The sequence below is a fragment of the Schistocerca americana genome, chromosome 5 (genome assembly GCF_021461395.2).
Source record: "Schistocerca americana isolate TAMUIC-IGC-003095 chromosome 5, iqSchAmer2.1, whole genome shotgun sequence".
Taxonomy (NCBI): domain Eukaryota; kingdom Metazoa; phylum Arthropoda; class Insecta; order Orthoptera; family Acrididae; genus Schistocerca; species Schistocerca americana.
The window spans coordinates 423,914,669-423,930,203 of record NC_060123.1 but is presented as its reverse complement, the minus strand read 5'-3'; positions in this window follow the sequence as shown (position 1 = coordinate 423,930,203).

The window sequence follows — 15,535 nt, the reverse complement described above, 5'->3', positions numbered from 1 at the left end:
CTTATAGATGTTGACTCTGAAATTATTGGTATATCTGAACACTTCTTAAATAAGGAGATAATTCAGAGGCTTCCTTTACCAGGATACAGGTTGGCTGGCAGCTTTTCGAGGAGCTCTTTGCGGTGTGGGGGAGTAGCCATGTATGTGAGAAACGGCATCCCATTTGAGTCAATTGATGTTTCGAAGTACTGCACTGAAAAGTTGATTGAATGTTGTGCAGGTGTGATTAAATTTAACGGAGCTAAACTTCTAACTGTTGTTATTTATAGATCCCCAGACTCCGATTCCATAACATTTTTGTTAAAGCTAGAGGAGGTTCTTGGTTCACTTTATAGGAAATACAAAAAGTTAGTTACATGTGGTGACTTCAATATTAATTGTATAAGTGATTGTGCTAGGAAGAGGATACTGGTAGACCTCTTTTATTCATATAATCTTATCCAAACTGTATTCTTTCCAACGAGAGTGCAAGGGAACAGTAGAACAACCATAGACAACATTTTTGTTCATTCCTCATTACTAGAAGGGCATTCTGTTAGCAAAAAGGTGAATGGCCTTTCAGATCATGATGCACAAATTTTAACTTGAAAAGATTTTTGTGCTGCAACACGTGTTACATATAGTCATCAGCTGTTCAAGAAAGCTGATCCAGTTGCTGTAGAGACCTTTGTAAACCTTATAAAGGAACAAGAGTGGCAAGATGTTTATAGCGCTGATACAGTAGACGATAAATATAATGCTTTTCTCAAGACTTTTCTCATGCTCTTTGAAAGTTGCTTTCCGTTAGAACGTTTAAAACAGGTTACTAGCACAAACAGGCAGCCTGGGTGGCTGACTAGAGGGATAAGAATATCTTGTAGAACAAAGTGGCAATTATATCAAAACCTTAGATACAGTCAAAATCTAAATGCAGCAGCCCATTACAAACAATATTGTAAGGTGCTTAAAAATGTTATTAGGAAGGCAAAAAGTATGTGGTATGCAGATAGAATAGCTACGTCTCAGGATAAAATTAAAACCATATGGTCAGTCGTAAAGGAAGTTGCTGGTCTGCAGAGACAGGTCGATGATATAGAAACAGTGCATAATGGGAATGTCCATGTTACTGATAAGTCGCATGTATGTACAGTATTTAATAATCACTTTCTGAATATAGCAGGTGAACTAAATAGAAACCTAGTCCCAACAAGGAATCATATAGCGCTCTTAGAAAAAAGTGTTCCGAGACTGTTACCTGAAATGCTCCTCCCTGATACTGACAAGAAGGAGATTGAGTTAATAATTAAATCACTAAAGACCAAGAACTCTCATGGATATGACGGGGTATCTAACAGAATACTGAAGTATTGTTCTATGTATGTTAGCCCAGTTCTCAGCCATATCTGTAACTTTTCCTTTAGGAGTGGTCGGTTTCCTGACCGATTAAAGTACTCGGTAGTGAAGCCACTTTATAAAAAGGGAGACATTGATAATGTGGACAACTTTAGACCTATTTCTATGCCATCGGTGTTTGCTAAAGTTATCGAGAAGGTTGTATATACAAGGTTACTGGAGCATTTAAATTCACATAATTTGCTGTCAAATGTTCAGTTTGGTTTTAGAAATGGCTTAACAACTGAAAATGCTATATTCTCTTTTCTCTGTGAGGTTTTTGACGGATTAAATAAAAGGTTGCGAACGCTAGGTGTTTTCTTTGATTTAATGAAGATATTTGACTGTTGGGCACAAAATATTACTGCAGAAGCTGGACCGTTATGGAGTAAGGGGGATAGCTTACAATTGGTTCGCCTCTTACTTTAAGAATAGTAAGCAGAGGGTAAGTCTCTGCAATATTGAGAGTGGTAATGGTGTTCAGTCCCAATGGGGCACTGTTGTGTGGGGCGTTCCCCAAGGGTCGGTGCTGGGGCCACTGCTGTTATTATTTATATAAATGATATGCCTTCTAGTATTACAGGTGATTCAAAAATATTTCTGTTTGCTGATGACACCAGCTTGATAGTGAAGGATCTTGTGTGTAATATTGAAACAGAGACAAATAATGTAGTTCATGAAATAAGTTTGTCGCTTGTGGAAAATAATTTGATGCTAAATCACACTAAGACTCAGTTTTTACAGTTTCTAACTCACAGTTCAACAAGAACCGATATTTTGATCAGACAGAATAGGCATATTATAAGCGAGACGGAACAGTTCAAGTTCCTAGGCGTTCGGATAGATAGTAAGCTGTTGTGGAAAGCCCATGTCCAGGATCTTGTTCAGAAGCTAAATGCTGTTTTATTTACCATTAGAACAGTATCTGAAATAAGTGACACTTCAACACGAAAAGTAGTCTACTTCGCATATTTTCATACGCTTATGTCGTATAGTATTTTTTGGGGTAATTCTTCTGATTCAAAAAGGGTACTTTTGGTTCAAAAACGGGCTGTTCGAGCTATATGTGGTGTAAGTTCGAGAACGTCTTGTCGACCCTTATTCAAAAATCTGGGAATTCTGACATTGCCCTCACAGTATATATTTTCTTTAATGTCGTTTGTTGTTAGCAATATTAGCCTATTCCCAAGAGTTAGCAGCTTTCACTCAGTTAATACTAGGCAGAAATCAAATCTGCACGTAGAATGCACTTCCTTGACTCTTGTGCAGAAAGAAGTGCAGTATTCTGCTGCATCCATTTTCAATAAGCTACCACAAGAACTCTAAAATCTTAGTAGTAGCCCAAACTCTTTTAAGTCTAAACTGAAGAGTTTCCTCATGGCTCACTCCTTCTATTCTGTCGAGGAGCTCCTGGAAGAGCTAAAAAGATTAAGCAAATTCCAGTGTTACATTCTTGATTTTCTTCATTTAAACTTACGACTTGTCACCTGAATATGTTTTTTTATATTTCATTTTATCTGTTTCTAATATCGTGTTATAATTTCATGTATTGACTCGTTCCATGACCATGTAGACTTCTCCTTAATTTGGTCCCACGGAACAATAAATAAATAAATAAATAAACAATTCATACACATTCACACACTCACGCTCATCAGATACCTCATCCTATTTTGTACCACAGGAAGACACATAATGGGACGTTGTTGCTGTAGTCTTCAGCCGGAACACTGGTTTCATGGAAAATTCCACATTACTTCATCCTGGCAAATTCCTACGTCTCCGAATAACTGCATAAACCTACACCGATATGACCCTGTTTACTTGTATTCATCTCTTGTCCTCCTTGCGCAGTTTTTTACACTACACGTCCATCCATTAGCAAACTAATGATTCCATTATGCCTCGGGATGTGCTCTGCCAACCGATCCCCTCTTTTAGTCAAGTTGTGCCACAAATTTCTTTCATGTCAGTTCGACTCAGTATCTCTTCATTAGTTACTCATTCTACCCATCTAACCTTCAACAGTTCTCCATAACTTCACATTTCAAAAACTTAGAATTTTGCATGAACCGATTATTGCTCCCATTTCACTTTCTGAAAATGGATTGCTCCAGACAAACACGTTCAGGAAAGATTACCTATCACTTAACTTTAGGTTGCAGGTTAACAAGGAACTTCTCTTTTTCATAATGATTTTCTTGCTACATCTTCTGTACTTCAGTCATCACCAGTTATTTTACCATCCAAATAGCAGCACTGATTTACTCGGTTTATTGTATCATTTTCTGGTCTAATTACCTCAGCACTACCGGATTTCATTCCACCATATTGCATTGTTGTGGTGATCATCTTTTCGAGACATTACTCCTTCCATTCAGTTGCTCTTCTAAGTAATTTGCTGTCTGACTGAAATTGGAATGTCATCGGCAAACCTGAAAGTTTACATTTCTTCTTTCTGATCTTTAATCCGCTCCATAAGTTTCTCTTAATTTCACTTACTACTTGCTCAAAGAACAGACTGAACAACGTCATGGATAGACTACAACCCTTCTTTCTCTCTGTTCTCAAGCACTGTTCTCTTTTTACGTCCTTCGGCTCTTATAACTGCAGTCTGGTTTCTAAGCAAGTTGTAAATAAACCATAGTCTCTTTTTTGTTCAAGCTGCCTTCATAATTTTATAAAGTGCGTTCTGTTAACCATTGTTAAAGTTTTCCTACAATCTGCAAACGCTCTGAACACAGGGTTACGTTTCTGTGACTTGTCTTCTTAGATAAGTTAACGTAATTATTGCTTCACATATTCCTGCATTTCTTCGGAAACTTATCTTCCAACCATCTAATTCGACTAGCATTTCCATTCTGTAGTAAACAATTCATGTCAGAATTTTGCCCCTATGACTTTTTAAACTGATGATTCGGTAATATTCCCACTCGTCAGAATCTGTCATTGGAATTATTGCTTTCTTCTTTAATTCTAAGGGTATTTCGCCTGTCCATATATGTTACATTCCAAATGGAACCAATTTCATAGATAGCTCTTCCATGCATCAACAATTTATATGTAGAATTCAAAGCAGTCCTAGAGGTCACAGATGCATGCATGACGCACATATAACTATACAAGTGATTAACAGGAATTTCATTTGAAAGTACAGTTCTTTAAAACATTTTCAGTGGAATGTAAGTATCAAACTTTTTGTGTAGTAATATTTAGCCATATGAAATGTTATAATATTCTGACGATGTCAACTGGTTGGAAATTAACAAAATATCGAAAGATGAAAGTGAGTTACATAAGTCATTGTAAAATTGAATCAATTATCAGAGTTATGAAATAAATCTTAGAAAGGAAGAAAACGGAATTTACTTCAAGCACATATATATTGTTGTATTTCTCGTATTTCAGTTTATGTTTAGATTGGGAGAATAAATTGTAAAAAGACAATGAATCTGTAACTGCCGTAAAGTAATCGAGAAATATAAATAATGACAACATTCCAATGACATACAAACAGAATAATTTATAGTATGGAAATAGTGAAGCGCAACAGTCGCCGCTAGATGGCGTAGCTTGGTCGTACTTTGATGTTACATTCTCTTCGATATAGTTTTTTTGTGCTATTCAATTTAGCGGTCGTTCCTGCATGGAATAGGGTAACGCACCACTCACTGTTTGATTGGAATACTGTTATTTATTTATTTTGTTTACCTGACGTCCGTTTCCATTTCATTTTAATTTTTATTGCTTACTCTCCTAATCAAAATGTATACTGGAATACGAGAAAGAGGACACTTTGCCTGTTCTAGAAGTGAATTCCGTCCTCTTTATTTATAAAATTGATCGTAGGGCCTTCTCACGTCATTCACTTTTAGAATGATCTACCCAAACAATTGTTATTTTTGAACGTTTAGTTAATTTCTGACCAGTTTAAACTGTCAGGAAACGTTTACATTTTATATGGATAAATATATTTGTATAAAAATGTTGATTCTTATATCCAGCTGAAAATATTTTAAAGTAAAGTAATTTTAAAAGAACGTCCTTTTAATCACTTATACAACTATTTGTACTTCACGCATCTCTAGGTGAAACGCCCAGCTTAACCCGTAGGACAGGACACGTAGTTTAAATTGTGGAAAGGGGCCAAAATAAGGGGCTGTCAGTTACACTTGCACATACAGCTTTATTATTTGATCAAACATTACAGGAGTCAAAATAATTTTTTTTTAGACACACAGCTTTTGTCTTTGGGACTTCATTACCAGCTGAAAGCCACTTTAATTTAAAAATCGCTGAAGGCCAATAACTTAAAACGCAAGCATAATCAGAAATTTAAAAGGTAAGCCTTAACTTACGAAAGTTCTTTATTTTTACTGAAGTCCCAAAGAATCTGGGATTTTCAGAGCGAACGATTTGATTTCAAAAATCGGCTGAAAGCTCAACATTTAAGACTAGACAACATTAAATTTAAAAAAACAGAGGCCTTACGTAAAACAGTTCTTAATTAGGCAAAACTCAAGCAAAACATAAATTTAAAAGGCAAAGCCTTATCTTAAAACAGTTCCTTGGTTAGAATGAAGGCCCAAAGAATCAGACACTTCTAGGAAAAGCAAGTGCAATTCAAATCGGCTGGAGGTCTAACACTTAAAACTCCACAACATAATTTTTTAAATACCAAAGGCCTTATGTGAAACAGTTCTTTAATTTAGGCTGAGGGCCTTAAGAGCAAAACAACTTAAACTCAGAACCACGTTGTTGATCGCGGGAATATCCCAACTGCCGACAACGAACCCCAAACGACACGATGTGAACAGCCTTGACTTGCTGGTATATTAAATCAAAACTCAACTTTCATGTCCAGGGTCGGTGAGCCACGGACCTCGTAGCAATGGGAACAGCCCCACACACGCCGACACTGCTTAGAGACCGCCAACAGCCCCGGCCAAACTACATCACGTGGAGAATTTCTCGCTGCTCCACACCAAATGACCGACTCTCGGCCCGGAAATGGTGAAAGGCCCCAATACACGTCGGCCGATGACACCATCAACCGAACAACCAACCCACGGTCGTCCCGCTCCAATCTCCCTGCGTCGGTCAGTTCATGTGTGTCGCCAGCAGTCGGTGAGCACTGCTGCTGCGTCCCGACTGCACTGCTGGTCCGTCTCCAACTGACTGCCCGACACGCGACGACCAGAAAATACTATCGTTCGCTCCAGAGATGGTACGACAGTGCACTTATCGACACGCGCTACTGCTGCTCCTCACAGGCAAATGAGGCAGGGAGTTAGTGACGCCAGTAAATGGAATAAGAAAACGAGATGGCAGTACCGTAATAGAAGATGACTGACAACAAATAGCATGAACACGAGCCGTGCACGGCTTACTAGGGTTGCTTTGAACCTTACATATAAGTGGTTAATACACGCATCGTAGTTTCTATTCGTATTACTTTTATATGTTATAACATGTTGCAGTGCCGCAGAATAAGAAGAGAAATGTATTGTTTTAAGAAATATCTTCTGTCATTTGGTTTTAATCTCTCAATGTATTAGCTAGCAATATACTATCATTTACATCTGTCGTAGAATGAGAAGGTGTCTATTGCATAGCCGAAGAATTCTCGCAGTATCTTATTTTCTACATCATTTTCTTCTGCTTCCCTTTAATTGTGTCTAAAATTTCTTTAAAATTCGTTTCACTCGTATAGCCATTCTTCATATTCTCTCCCCCTTTCAGCTTTCCCTTCTTGCTCAGTAGTGGCGTACCATCTGACGTCGTGATATCCATGCAGCTGCTTCTCTTTCCCTAAAAGGTCTCTTTAACTCTCCTACAGACAGCATCTATGTTTCCTTTAATTACGTGTGCATCCACGACATTCCATGTTCCTTTTGGCCTCTAGCCATTCAAGATAAGGTATTTTGCACCTCCACACTTAATTTTTCTGACGTTTACGTTAACTTTCGCCTGCTCCACTTCACAGACTGAGGATGAAAGTGTCACTCTGAGATCAAGACTTTGGCACAAAAGAGAAATTCGTAGCGGGTCTCATCAGCTCTGTAAGAATCCTGATAACTCAGAAGAAAAGAAAAGGATTTCCTCTACACTCTGGAGATCGTGTAACTATGGACCTTGTCGTCCCCTTCGTTTGTATACCCTCGAAGTCGCCTACTGACCAGTGGAGTTCATCCATAAGTTATTTATGCGATCAGTCAACGGCCTTGGTGCAGTGGTCACATCGGTTCCTGGCGGATCAACGATGTTAAGCGCTGTCAGGTTTGGCTACCTCTTTAAAGGGTCACCGTCCGGATCTGCTGAGTGCTGTTTGCAAGAGGGGTGCCCTCAGCAACTGGAATCACTCAATAGAGGAAAGTCCACTGGACCTGACGGGATACCAATTCGATTGTACACAGAGTACGCGAAAGAACTTACCCCCCTTCTAACAGCCGTGTACCGCAAGTCTCTAGAGGAACGACGGGTTCCAAATGATTAGAAAAGAGCACAGGTAGTCCCAGTCTTCAAGAAGGGTCATCGAGCAGATGCGCAAAACTATAGACCTATATCTCTGACGTCGATCTGTTGTAGAATTTTAGAACATGTTTTTTGCTCGAGTATCATGTCGTTTTTGGAAACCCAGAATCTACAATGTAGGAATCAACATGGATTCCGGAAACAGCGATCGTGTAAGACCCAACTCGCTTTATTTGTTCATGAGACCCAGAAAATATTAGATACAGGCTCCCAGGTAAATGCTATTTTTCTTGACTTCCGGAAGGCGTTCGATACAGTTCCGCACTGTCGCCTGATAAACAAAGTAAGAGCCTACGGAATATCAAACCAGCTGTGTGGCTGGATTGAAGAGTTTTTAGCAAACAGAACACAGCATGTTGTTATCAATGGAGAGACGTCTACAGACGTTAAAGTAACCTCTGGCGTGCCACAGGGGAGTGTTATGGGACCATTGCTTTTCACAATATATATAAATGACCTAGTAGATAGTGTCGGAAGTTCCATGCGGCTTTTCGCGGATGATGCTGTAGTATACAGAGAAGTTGCAGCATTAGAAAATTGCAGCGAAATGCAGGAAGATCTGCAGCGGATAGGCACTTGGTGCAGGGAGTGGGAACTGTCCCTTAACATAGACAAATGTAATGTATTGCGAATACATAGAAAGAAGGATCCTTTATTGTATGATTATATGATAGCGGAACAAACAGTGGTAGCAGTTACTTCTGTAAAATATCTGGGAGTATGCGTGCGGAACGATTTGAAGTGGAATGATCATATAAAATAAATTGTTGGTAAGGCGGGTACCAGGTTGAGATTCATAGGGAGAGTGCTTAGAAAATGTAGTCCATCAACAAAGGAGGTGGCTTACAAATCGCTCGTTCGACCTATACTTGAGTATTGCTCATCAGTGTGGGATCCGTACCAGATCGGTTTGACGGAGGAGATAGAGAAGATCCAAAGAAGAGCGGCGCGTTTCATCACAGGGTTATTTGGTAACCGTGATAGCGTTACGGAGATGTTTAATAAACTCAAGTGGCAGACTCTGCAAGAGAGGCGCTCTGAATCGCGGTGCAGCTTGCTCGCCAGGTTTCGAGAGGGTGCGTTTCTGGATGAGGTATCGAATATATTGCTTCCCCCTACTTATACCTCCCGAGGAGATCACGAATGTAAAATTAGAGAGATTAGAGCGCGCACGTAGGCTTTCAGACAGTCGTTCTTCCCGCGAACCATAAGCGACTGGAACAGGAAAGGGAGGTAATGACAGTGGCACGTAATGTGCCCTCCGCCACACACCGTTGGGTGGCTTGCGGAGTATAAATGTAGATGTAGATGTAGAACACAGGCGCTCCTGCCTGTGATGCAGCGTCAAGCGTAACCGCAGCCATGGTCTCCGAGCTGATACTTCCTGCTGCTGCAAACGTCGTCGATCCTTTGGTGCAGATGGTTGCTGTCTTGCAAACGTCCCCATCTGTTGACTCAGGGATCGAGACGTGGCTGCACGATCCATAATAGCCATGCGAATAAGATGCCTGTCATCTCGACTGCTAGTGATACGAGGCCGTTGGGATCCAGCACGGCGTTCCGTATTACCCTCCTGAACCCACCGATTCCATATTCTGTTAACAGTCATTGGATCTCGACCAACGCGAGCAGCAATGTCGTGGTACTATAAACCGCAGTCGCGATAGACAACAATCCGAACTTTACCAAAGTCGGAAACGTGATGGTACGCATTTCTCCTCCTTGCACGAGGCATCTCAACGTTTGGCTTGCGGAGTATAAATGTAGATGTAGATGTAGAACACAGGCGCTCCTGCCTGTGATGCAGCGTCAAGCGTAACCGCAGCCATGGTCTCCGAGCTGATACTTCCTGCTGCTGCAAACGTCGTCGATCCTTTGGTGCAGATGGTTGCTGTCTTGCAAACGTCCCCATCTGTTGACTCAGGGATCGAGACGTGGCTGCACGATCCATAATAGCCATGCGAATAAGATGCCTGTCATCTCGACTGCTAGTGATACGAGGCCGTTGGGATCCAGCACGGCGTTCCGTATTACCCTCCTGAACCCACCGATTCCATATTCTGTTAACAGTCATTGGATCTCGACCAACGCGAGCAGCAATGTCGTGGTACTATAAACCGCAGTCGCGATAGACAACAATCCGAACTTTACCAAAGTCGGAAACGTGATGGTACGCATTTCTCCTCCTTGCACGAGGCATCTCAACGTTTCACCAGGCTACGCCGGTCAACTGCTGATTGTGTATGAGAAATCCGTTGGAAACTTTGCTTATGTCAGCACGTTGTATGTGTCACCACCGGCACCAAACTTGTGTGAATGGTCTGAAAAGCTAATCATCTCCATATCTCAGCATTATGTACCTGTCGGTTAAATTTCGCGTCTGTAGCACTTCATCTTCGTGGTGTAGCAATTTTAATGGCCAGTAGTGTGTAAGTATGAAACCTACCCTAAGTAGCAGCTTATTAATGTTCATGTTTAAGCAGTTGATTTTAGGACATGCCGAATTGATCATTATCGACTGTGCTGTTGAACAATATGGAATATTTTGCCTTCTTTAGCACTGTTGCTTTTTATTTTGCTATTATATGCTCAGCAAGCAATGTTCATACCAACTGCACATGTCTTCCAAGTTATTCTGCCGTTTCCTTCTCAGATTGAAACATCCGGTTCAGGCCATCAGCGACTTGGTTATCAGTTCCTCTAAGGTGTCAGTCCTCAATCCGAAACGCCGATATCCGGACCATCCACCTAACAAATCTTCCCACCAACACCCAGGACAACGCTTGGTTGTCAGTTTCCAATAAAAAGTGCCTATGTTCCAGATAGAGTTAGAACCCTTCGGGACCAAACAACACAATGAAACCTTCCATTTATTTTATGAGTCAGTTAATTCCCGGGAGGTGTAAGCTACGGACATCCTTCATCCACTAATTTCCTGAAGATATACTTCAGCGATAACAGCATTCGAAGCATCGGTATGCGTGGTAAATTGGCAGTTAATCTCAGATACCTCCGAAACAGGCGCGTTGGCAAAAGCAGTTTTTATAGCATCAAAAGATGTGTGGTGGGATGGTCCCTAAACAAAAGGTTCTCTCTCCCTTGCGCTTTAGCTGGTTGAGGGGTGCGGCTTATTGTGCAAAATGCGGCACAAGCTTGCGAAAAAAATCGCCATATCGACACAGCTAATGAAATTCTTGCTTCTAGGTGCTGGTAATATCTGTACCTCTAGAGTCTGTTGCAGATCGAAACGCACGCCATCAGCAGAATCTATAGGTCCCAAAAATGAGATTTCCCTATGCACTAATCTGATTTTGGACTACTAGCTATGAGAGCAGCTTCACGCAAATTTTCCAGGACACGGGCAGTATGCAACAAATGATTGTAAAAAAGACTACTATAGACCACGACGTCATCGAGATAGTTGTAAACACATTTACATTTAAGGTCTTCCAAAACTGAATCTAATAAAAACAACGCCACCCCTATGGCAAGACCAAAAGCACTCGATTATATTCAAATTCCAGTGAAATGCAGTCCCCGCTTTAGGTACTTGAAAGGAATTTGATGATAGACCTGGTTTAAGTTCAAGATGTAAAAATGCTTACCCCCAGGTAACCAAGCAAATTTGACATTTAAGAGAACTGTGCTTATTACAGAGAGAGAGACGCTCCATTGATACTGCGGCAACGTAAATCCGACTTCTGTAGCTGCAAACCCTTGGAAAGGCGCGCAGTATGCCGATACCACCGTTCGTCAGCGGACAATTAGGTTCTCCATGAACAGTTGCGCATATAAAGGGAGGTTGCTACAAGTCAATACTTTCACTCAACGCACCTTCCTAATCAATACACTGATATCATTACATCGCCCCTTCTTGTGACGTCTGCTAGTTTTCCCTCTTCCTCTGCTAGTTTTCTCTCTTCCCCGATTTCTATTACAATAATGCCAAAATTGATGTTATTCATTACAACAGAAATACATGCAACTGTTTCTCGAAGGCTTGTTTCTTCGTTTGTCCCTCAGCGCAATCACGTGCAAAATGTCATTTTTTTACATACCTAAATTCAACGGCAAACAGCACTCACCACACTGTTCACACCCCTTCATGGATAACATGCCACAACTGGCCCCCATCGCACCCAAGCAGACACTATCACAGATCCTGTTCTGCAACGCAGACGGGATCAGCAACAAAAGGGCGGAACTTGCCGTGCTCATAGAGCGTAAGGTAATCCTTATTGCACCACTGAGCGAAACTAAGCTCAAACCACGCAACCACCTAAACTTCAACGGCTACTGCGTCTATCGTGCCGACCGACTGGATGGCTGCGGCCACGGTGAAACAGCCATCATCATACACAAAGACATAGCACACAAACATAGTGCTCCCAGAACTTGAAAAATTAGAGGTAACCGCCGTAAGGGTCAAGTTCAACGGAGCCTACACTACACTGGTGTCAGTATATAACAGCCCTAAGAACATCAAAACACGCGACATCACCACTATACTCAACATATCACTGCGCGTAATCGCCGCTGGAGATAACTCAAAACACCCTGACTGGAACTGACGTATAAGAAACTCCAACGGCAAGAAACTATACGAACACGCACTAGGACTAAACTACATTACAGTAGCGCCGACCGAACTGACGCACATTCCCTACCGGAGGGGTCACAGACCAGACGTGTTAGACCTGGCTCTCATCAAGGGCATAACAACGACACTCAACGTTACTGTTGAAAACGATCTGCCCTCAAATCACCAACCCTTTATACTGTACACAGAAGAAACTATGCAGCACATGGACCAACGCTGGATGTTAGACTAAAGGGCCCCGAATTGTAGATCGTTCAAGGAAACGCTTGGCAATCGCATCCCACCCACCCACGCCATTAACGAGACAGCTCAAATTGACGAGTCCGTTGAAACCCTCACTGTCGCCGTCATTGATCCTGGGTCTTATCTCAATGAGGAACCGCGTCAGGAGACATTGGCGGCGTACCAGGCCACAGCACTTCAAACAGCACATGAACAGGCTCCAGGGAATAATCCGGGACAAAATACAAACATTTAAAACACGATAGTGGAACCAGAAACTCGAAGGGCTGGACACCACACGACCTGGTGTGTGGCAGATGGCCCAGCACTTCACTAGGGAGAAACTCTACACACCCACGCTACAAGGGCCCGACGGACCGGCATATTCTACGGATGAAAAAGCGGAACTGATGGCCCTCACACTTGCAGCGTAATTCACACCGAACCGAGATCCCTCAGACCCAGCGCTCACACTTGCGACCGACCAGGAGGCTACGCTCATCTTGGCCCAACCATCGCGCAACGACATCCGACAAGTTAGCACAGCTGAAGTCAAATGGGCCATCTTGCATACCACAGCTAGAAAGGCCCCTTGTAATGACGTCATTCAGAACTGTGACCTCCAGGAGTTCATGGAGAAAGCAGTAGACTACCTCACACACATCACGAATGCCATACCTAAACATCAACACTTCCCCGCCTTTTGGAAGACGGCCAACGTCCTGATGTTCCGGAAGTCGGGGAAAGACCACTCCCTCCCACAAAATTACCGACCCAGCAGTCTGCTGAGCGCGCTCAGCAGGATCGTTGAGATGGTAATACTGAAACGACTCACTAGGCACTGCATTTGAAACGACACCCTGAGACCGGAGCAGTTCGACTTCAGAATTTACCAGTCGACAACACAACAACTCCTCTGCGTCGTTGAATACATAACACACGGATACAACACAAACAAAGCAACTGGGGCGGCGTTCCTGCACATCGAAAAGGCCTTCTATCGCCTGTGGCACAACGGCCTCATACGCTAACTCAGAGACGCAGGCTTCCCGACGGGTTCGTACGTCTCATACACTCATATCTCACGGACAGGAGTTTCAACACCGACGTGCAGGGCAAACAGTCAACATGATGCGGGCTGTGATATTGTCCATGCGTCTGGGTTGGATTACTCATTTACATGGTCCATCAGGGTATAGAAAGTGGACGAAAGCGTTCGAAGGGTAGTGGTTTATAAGGGCAGAGGGGAAAAAGTGCCAAGACAAGCGTCAAGGGATACTGGCTGGACCGGAAACTGCTCCGGGGGACCACATTCAAAACGTGACCAACAAAGCAATCGCGAGGCTCAAACAACTCTACCCTACGTTTAATAGGCATAGCACACTGAATAGGAGGGTGTCCAGGTTCATGTACAGCACACTTATTAGACCTCTGATGACGTATGCTGCTCCCGTCTGGGGATACACTGCGCCCACACGCCTGCGCCGTCTGCAGCTCATTCAGAACAATGTACCCAGAATCATAAACAACGCACCGCGGATCTTCAACGGGAATATCGGCTAGATGCCGTCTTGCAGGTATTCCAAAAACTCTCCACATGACTGTACCGAAACGCGAGACACTCGCGTATCCCGTTTATCCTTTCTCTTGGTAACTAAGACCACAACCATAGATGGAAACATAATAGACCAAAGACATTATTAACAAGAAAATAAACATCTATGGTCCATAGCAAGCTAACACGACACTACTGGCGAGCCCCTGCAACACAGCTGCCGGCCGAAGTGGCCGTGCGGTTAACGGCGCTGCAGTCTGGAACCGGAAGACCGCTACGGTCGCAGGTTCGAATCCTGCCTCGGGCATGGATGTTTGTGATGTCCTTAGGTTAGTTAGGTTTAACTACCATACCAGTGGTAGCAGAGCGCAATAAGAAGCTGTTGGGGTTCCGAGCCTGTCGTGTGGTAGGACTTGTTTCCATTTTAAACCAATTGTGATTCCCTTAACATAGTCATTCTTACGTTGCAGGCTACATCGGACGTACTATGGAAGTCAGAAACGTGCTGGGGATATCATATTTAACGAAACGTCACCATGAACATGAGTTCGCGATTTGTCGAGAAAAAGTTGATGGAAGTGTAATTGAATTAGCGCAACGGCTGCGCGAAGTGCTGGGACGCTATCGCCTGTTTTTCGGCGAGTCGAGCAATTGGGGTTGCCAGTAGTAGCTGTGTTGCAGGTTCAAATGGCTCTGAGCACTATGGGACTCAACTGCTGAGGTCATTAGTCCCCTAGAACTTAGAACTAGTTAAACCTAACTAACCTAAGGACATCACAAACATCCATGCCCGAGGCAGGATTCGAACCTGCGACCGTAGCGGTCTTGCGGTTCCAGACTGCAGCGCCTTTAACCGCACGGCCACTTCGGCCGGCTGGAGACGTTGTCAATAATGAGTTTTGAGTAATGCGTATGTTCCCTTGTTGCCAAGCTCAGATCTGCTTCTTTCGCCAAAACATAACATAGCATATAAATATTCATCTCACAGACATTCCAATGCAGTTAACATTGCAACATTGTCATGAAACAGAAACGAGTGAAAAGACAAACCAATAAATTAAGGAAATTATCGTTTTAGGTACAAAAATAAACTGTAATTTCTACACATATTTTCTACACATATATTGCAAGCCCACAGGAATTCTCATTATACAAACTATCGATGGCCTCTAAATATTACGTTATTTCATTGAAAAATCTGTTATCGCTTCAGTGCAGTTTCAAATATCAGTCATATATCGTAATAGTCTCCT